A 6,752-nucleotide genomic window follows, 5' to 3' on the forward strand; every position below is an offset into this window, starting at 1 on the left:
CCAAACAGCCGTCTTCCCTCCTCCTGAGAATCGTGAGAGAGCAAGACACGGAGGCCAGCGCCTTCCCTGAGGTGTCCAAGCAGAGTGGCACCCTCCCACCCGCACCCTCCTACCTGTCTACACCGCACCCTCCTACCCGTCTATACCACACCCTCCCACCCGCACCCTCCCACCCGCACCCTCCTACCTGTCTACACCGCACCCTCCTGTCTACACAGCACCCTCCTACCTGTCTATACCGCACCCTCCCACCCGCACCCTCCTACCTGTCTACACCGCACCCTCCTGTCTACACAGCACCCTCCTACCCGTCTATACCGCACCCTCCCACCCGCACCCTCCTACCTGTCTACACCGCACCCTCCTGTCTACACAGCACCCTCCTACCTGTCTATACCGCACTCTCCCACCCGCACCCTCCTACCTGTCTACACCGCACCCTCCTGTCTACACAGCACCCTCCTACCCGTCTATACCGCACCCTCCCACCCGCACCCTCCTACCTGTCTACACCGCACCCTCCTGTCTACACAGCACCCTCCTACCCGTCTATACCGCACCCTCCCACCCGCACCCTCCTACCTGTCTACACCGCACCCTCCTGTCTACACAGCACCCTCCTACCCGTCTATACCGCACCCTCCCACCCGCACCCTCCTACCTGTCTACACCGCACCCTCCTGTCTACACAGCACCCTCCTACCCGTCTATACCGCACCCTCCCACCCGCACCCTCCTACCTGTCTACACCGCACCCTCCTGTCTACACAGCACCCTCCTACCTGTCTATACCGCACTCTCCCACCCGCACCCTCCTACCTGTCTACACCGCACCCTCCTGTCTACACAGCACCCTCCTACCCGTCTATACCGCACCCTCCCACCCGCACCCTCCTACCTGTCTACACCGCACCCTCCTGTCTACACAGCACCCTCCTACCCGTCTATACCGCACCCTCCCACCCGCACCCTCCTACCTGTCTACACCGCACCCTCCTGTCTACACAGCACCCTCCTACCTGTCTACACTGCACCCTCCCACCCGGCTACTCCGCACCGAGTGGAAGCTGCACTGGCCTGAGTCCCCTAGGCCCCGAGGGTGGGACCTGCCCCAGGTCAGGGAGCTTGGCTGCAGGTGACTGGCCTGGGCGGGGAGGGGCTGAGCTACGGGGAGACTGAGAAATAGATTCCCAGGCTCTGTCCCCGACGAGGATTCCTGGGGATGAAGCCAGGAGCTCTGGATCCGCCGATGCTCCCAGGAGGGTCTGAGGAAACGGCAGCCAGTCAGCGCCGCTCCTGGCTAAGATGAGCCGATTCTCAACTCCAGGTTCCCTGGTTCTGAGAGGCTACAGCTTCACGACCCAGAGAAGCCCTGACCGTGCGTTTCGGTGGCTCATAGCTGAGTCTGATCAGCCTCCACCCCAGGCCAGGGCGCTGACACCGCAGGGGCAGCAGGTGTGGGGACCCCAGGGGCGGGGCGGGAGCTGCAGGTGCCTGTGTCTGGGACACACTCGCACGCCTGCATGAGCGCTCAGGCGATGCCGAAGGCTCTCTGCGGGCACCTCAGGAGCATGGAACTGGGGCTGCAGTGGGGAGACGGGGTGAAAGGAGAAATGCACTCTCTGCCCTTGCAGTTGTTCGTGCTCATGGTGAGCTGCAGCACTCCTGTCAGAAATGTCATAATTGACAAAAGGGTATGACACGTCTGTACTTCCTTACATATTTGTTTCCTTATTTCTTTTCTCCTCCCTCTCTGCCCAGACCTCACCCCCAGCCCTGGCACAGGGCAGGGTACTTGCTAAGAGGGGAGGGGAGGGGAGGGGCCAGCAAGACAAAAGAGGCAGGTGTGTTAGGGGGGCTCCCAGGCCCTTCCACACCCTTCTTCCACAGGCCGACTTGTGGGCTCCCCACTGGCCCAGAGGTCCCAGCACCTCGGGAACCCCTGGAGTCCACCGGCCTCTGCCCTCCATCACCCAGGCAGGCCCGCACACGCTGGCCTGGGCCTCCCTGGGCCTCCACAGGCCTGAGTAGTCGTCTGGCCTGAACTTGGCCTGAGACCAGGACCCAGAGGCCCAGGGTCGGGCAGCGGGTGGCACACGCTGGCAGCTGCCGTCACAATTACTTTCTGCTGTAAGGGACAGAGAAGTGCAGGCCTGGAGCCACCCTCAGGGAGCAGGCTGCAGCTGGAAGGAGAGGGAGCCGGACAGGGATTGGGGACACATATCTCTCCCTGCCCTCTGTTGTCCTTGGCCTTGGGACCTCTCCATTACACACACAGCACACATGCAAACACGCACACACATGTGCACACACACACGTTGCTCAGCACCTCCCCATCTTCACACACTCCCTCCTCCAGCCCAGCTTCCTAAGTAGGTCTCCACAGGGCTGCTAGGGGCTCGGGGGACAGAGGGTCTTGCTGCTAAGCAGCTGGGCCACATCTGGCTGTGGCTGTCCCTCTCTGGGTCTCAGGCGGCCCCTCCCACCGTGGGGACGCCGCGTCTCACCCCACCTCCAGGACACCCCTCACTGGGTGAGGACAGTCCGAAGCTGCCTCCGAGGCGAGCCTTCCTGGGTCGCAGCCCCGAGGGGCATGGCCAGCCCCCGGTGGCACCCAGCAGTCCGCAGGGTCCCTGCCCCTGGAGCCCGTCAGCTCAGTAAGCCCGGCGTGGCTCAGGCAACGGCAACAGAGAGACCAGAAGGGGGAAAGCATGCGGGTTCTTTTTAAAGTGGGGAGCTGCTCAAGTTGAATCTGGCAAATCTTAAAAAATAAAAAAAAGAATGTTAAACCTGAACATCATGATCCAAAAAGAGACTGGGCAGGGGGAGTGAAACCCCTGACACAAGATACGAATGGCCAGTGGATACCTGGAATGCTTAGTGGGCAAGACAAGGAGACACTGGGCCCTGGGACACCCAGCTCTGCAGCTAGCCGCCCCCCCACACACACGCACACATGCACACACATGTACACGCACACATGCACATACACATGCACACGCACACGTGCACACACACATGCACACGCACGCACGCACACATGCACACGCACGCACACACACATGCACACGCACGCACGCACGTGCACACCCACGTTACTGCAGGAAGGCACAGAGATTCATGGCGGGAATTGGGGGCCATGAGAGCTGAGCAGTGGGACTCCCGGAGCCTCGGTTTGCTCAGATCTGCAGTGAGAACAGCTCCTGCCCTCACAGGGGTGCGGGGCGGGGGGCAACCTAAGCTGCACACAGGCTCAGAGCTCGAAGCAAGTAAGGTCACAGATGCAACTCAGCACAGAGGAGGGGCCTGAGCTGAATGCCAACTCCCTCCCCTGCACAGACAGATGGCAGGCAAGGGCCCAGAGCAAAGGTCTGAACGCCAGCTCTGCCCCGACAAGCCCCACGATTCTGGGACACTGATGTCACCTCTCTGAGGCTCAGTTTCCTCATCTGCAGAATGGAACGTCATTCTGGCTGCTGAGCACTCGCAGCATGTCAGGCAGCATGCCTGGTTACTGCGCACCCACTCGCAGCGGGCACCCCTGCAGCACATCGGACCAAAACCCTGCCCTCGAGAAGCATGAGTCTCAGAAGGGACGGCAGGAAACAAGCTGAGCCAGTGAGACAGGGCGTGGCAGGTGGCATTCAGTTCTCCACAGGACAACACGAGGGGGAGGCCGACGAGGGTGTGGGGGATGCGTGGTGATGGAAGGATGGCGTACTGAGAACTGTACACCTGAAAGCTATGTAATCTTATTAACCATTATCACCCCCAATAAATTCAATAACAAAGTGTTTAAAAAGAAAAATACAGGAGAGGGATGTAGGGAAGGGAGGCCATGGTGCTATCCAAGAGAGCCTCCCGGAGGAGGCGACATCTGGGCAAGACCTGAGAGTGGTGAGGCGGGGGCTGTGCAGAAATCTGGGAAAGAGTGTTCCAGGCAAAGGAGGCAGCAAGTGCAGAGGCCCTGGGGGAGGCCCAGCAAGGAGCGGGGCAGGCAGTCCAAGGGGGAGGAGAGAGGGATGGGAATGAGGACTAGACTGTGCAGGGCCTGGGGACCGTGGGGAGGAGGGTGGCTTTGTTCTGAGTGAGAGGAACCCTGGGAGGGTCCTGAGCCCAGGGCTGTCCCGAGACTACAGCACGCACAGCGCATGCAGTGCACTCAGAGCTGAAGTGGCCGCTTGGGTGGCCTGCAGGAGCCTCGCTCTGACGGCTTTATTTGTTGCACTCTGGCCCTCTCCAAGCCTCAGTCCTATGGAGATCCAGACCCAGGGAAGGGGAGAGGGGTCCCCAAGACCTGCTCTGAGGCCCTGAGAAAGGGCTCCCCTCCTCTCTGGCCACACAATGGACCTGCATCCAGTGCTACAGAGCAGAAGGCCGATTAAGGGGCTGGACCAGGGACCCCCGGTCTCCACAGCCTCATGCTGCCCTGCAGCCTCCATCTCAGCATCCAGGCAGGGGCCTGAGCTGGGGCGCATCGGCTGGGGCAGGTGTAGGAAGCGGGGCAGGGACAGCAGGAGACAGCCTGGCCGCAGCAATCACCGGCCTTTCTGGCCTCCATGTCCAGGAGAAAGCTGGGATGGAGGACAGATTCCCAAGGCCCTGGCATCACCAAGGCTCCCCCTCCTTCACCGAGCCCCCTTTCCACAGCCCCATTTCCACTGAGACCCCTGCCCAGAGGCCACAGAGGGGCGCACAGTCCTACTCCCCCATCCTGGGTGCTCTCAGCAGCCTCCTAGCGGGTCATCAATCCCACCCTGAAGACGATGAACTAAGGCCCAAGAGGAGAAGTGACTCAGCCAGTCACACCGCAGGCCTCCCTCGCCTCAGCCGCCTGCCCTGAAGTCTCCTCCCAAACACCGAGGTCCGGGGGTCAGGGCAGTCTCTGTGTACCCAGCACCATGTATGAAGCAGACCCTGTGCTGGGCCATGGGCATCAGAATGCCAGCAAGGCCTCACGAGGTCCCTGTGGCCAGAGAAAGCAGCTCAGACCTTGACCCACCAGCACTTCCTGGGCACCTGCTGCATGCCAGGCCTTCACGGGGCCCCAGGCCCGCAGCACCTGGGAGCCAGGAAGGCGAGCAGACACCAGGGCCTGTGTGGGCCCAGCCCCAGGTGAGGGGTGGCAGGAAGAGATGCCACGCTGTTCTGGTGGCACACAGAGGCACCTGCGGGGTATCTGGGCAGGAGGAAGCATACAGCTCTGTCCCTGGCAGAGCGCCAGTCCCTCCCAGCCCTTCAAACCTCCTGTCTGTGCCACGACTCGAATGCCACCCTCTGCACCAGCAGACCATTTGGAAATTAAATGAGAGTGCAGCGCCCTCGGCCAGTGGACAGAGCCCCGGGACAGGAAGCTGGGCATGGAGCAGGCGGTGGAGGCTTCTGCTCAAACCCCTGACTTGCTGTGTGGCTTTCAGCAAAACCCCGCTCCTCTCCGGGCACCTCTTCCGCCCAGCACAGCACAGCTCACTGGACGTCCCTCCACCAGGCACTCGCTGCGCAACCGGAAGCCCCACGGGGGTCTGATGTGACAGCTGGGGTAGGGGCAGCGTCCTGGGCACAGGCTGACAAACGGGCTCTAGCCCCGGCCCCAAGAGAAGGGCCATTCCCTCGGGCTGGGGAGGAGGCTCTGCTGTCCCCTCGCCAGGAGAGGGACAAAGAAGCGGTCAGGGACCCGGAGTTCATGTCTGCCAGGTCCATGACAACACCCAATCCTAAGAGTGCCATGGTGGACACTCGGAGCCCCCCTCTTGTCCCTCAGGGGTCAACACGCCCCTCCCCTCTGCACCTGCTGTCCCTCAGGGGTCAACACGCCCCTCCCCTCTGCACCTGCTGTCCCTCAGAAGCTTGTAACACTGATGGGAGTCCTTCCAAGGTGTCCCTCCTGGAGCTGCCAACCTCTGCTGAGAAATCTCTCAGGACTCAGGATAGGGGTGGGGAGTAAGGGGTGTGAGGGGCATGGGGGGATCTTCTACTCTAAGCCCCCCTGGCAGCATCCAGGGCTGGGGCCCCTACCTGACCCTCTGTGCCACATGGCACAGTCCAGGGCTGGAGCAGCCTGGCCCAGGTGAGGCTGGGCTGGGGCAGGGAGCAGCCTGGAGCCAGGCTTCCTTTGGCACCTGGGGGTGGGGTAGGGCCGGCCAGAGGGCTGCAGGTCTCAGCCCCAGGGCGTGCCCCTGCCTCTGGGGAGACAGAGCCTGCGACCCGGTTTCAGGGTTTGGGTCTGCAGGGCAGAGTCCCCAGCGCTTTATCCCAGGGCTCCCACCTGAGCCCAGGGAGCAGCCGAGAGTAGAAACGGCCACAGACAGCACAGGCTCCAGGTGGGCCTGCCCTCGGGGAGGGGTAGGTGGCCCTGGTTCCGCAAGTCCCGGCTGTTGAGAGGCAGAGGCACCTCCTAGAGCGAAGACCTCCTCCACGGAAACACGGCTCTGTGACCCGTCCCCTGCTCCCTGGCAGGTTTGAAGTATCACGTGCCCTGAGCACCTTCCAAACCGGAGGGACAGGAGCACTTGGCGGGGAGTCTGGCCTGAAACCCAGGGGTCCGGGGCTGCGGGGCATCCTCCCCGTGGGCGAGGCCCATCTAAAAGCAAGAAGCTTTGGCTGGAGTCGTCCGGCTCGCTCGCCAGTAGAGAACAGCATTTCCAGAATGTTTCCACTCCATCAGCACGGAGAGTGAGGAGAAGCGACTCCGAGGACCGCAGATCTTGGGCCGGGGGAGGGGGAAGCATTTTCAGGGCCGCTCATGGACTGCG

The sequence above is a fragment of the Myotis brandtii genome, unplaced genomic scaffold (assembly GCF_000412655.1).
Source record: "Myotis brandtii unplaced genomic scaffold, ASM41265v1 scaffold2054, whole genome shotgun sequence".
In the NCBI taxonomy this organism is placed as follows: Eukaryota; Metazoa; Chordata; class Mammalia; order Chiroptera; family Vespertilionidae; genus Myotis; species Myotis brandtii.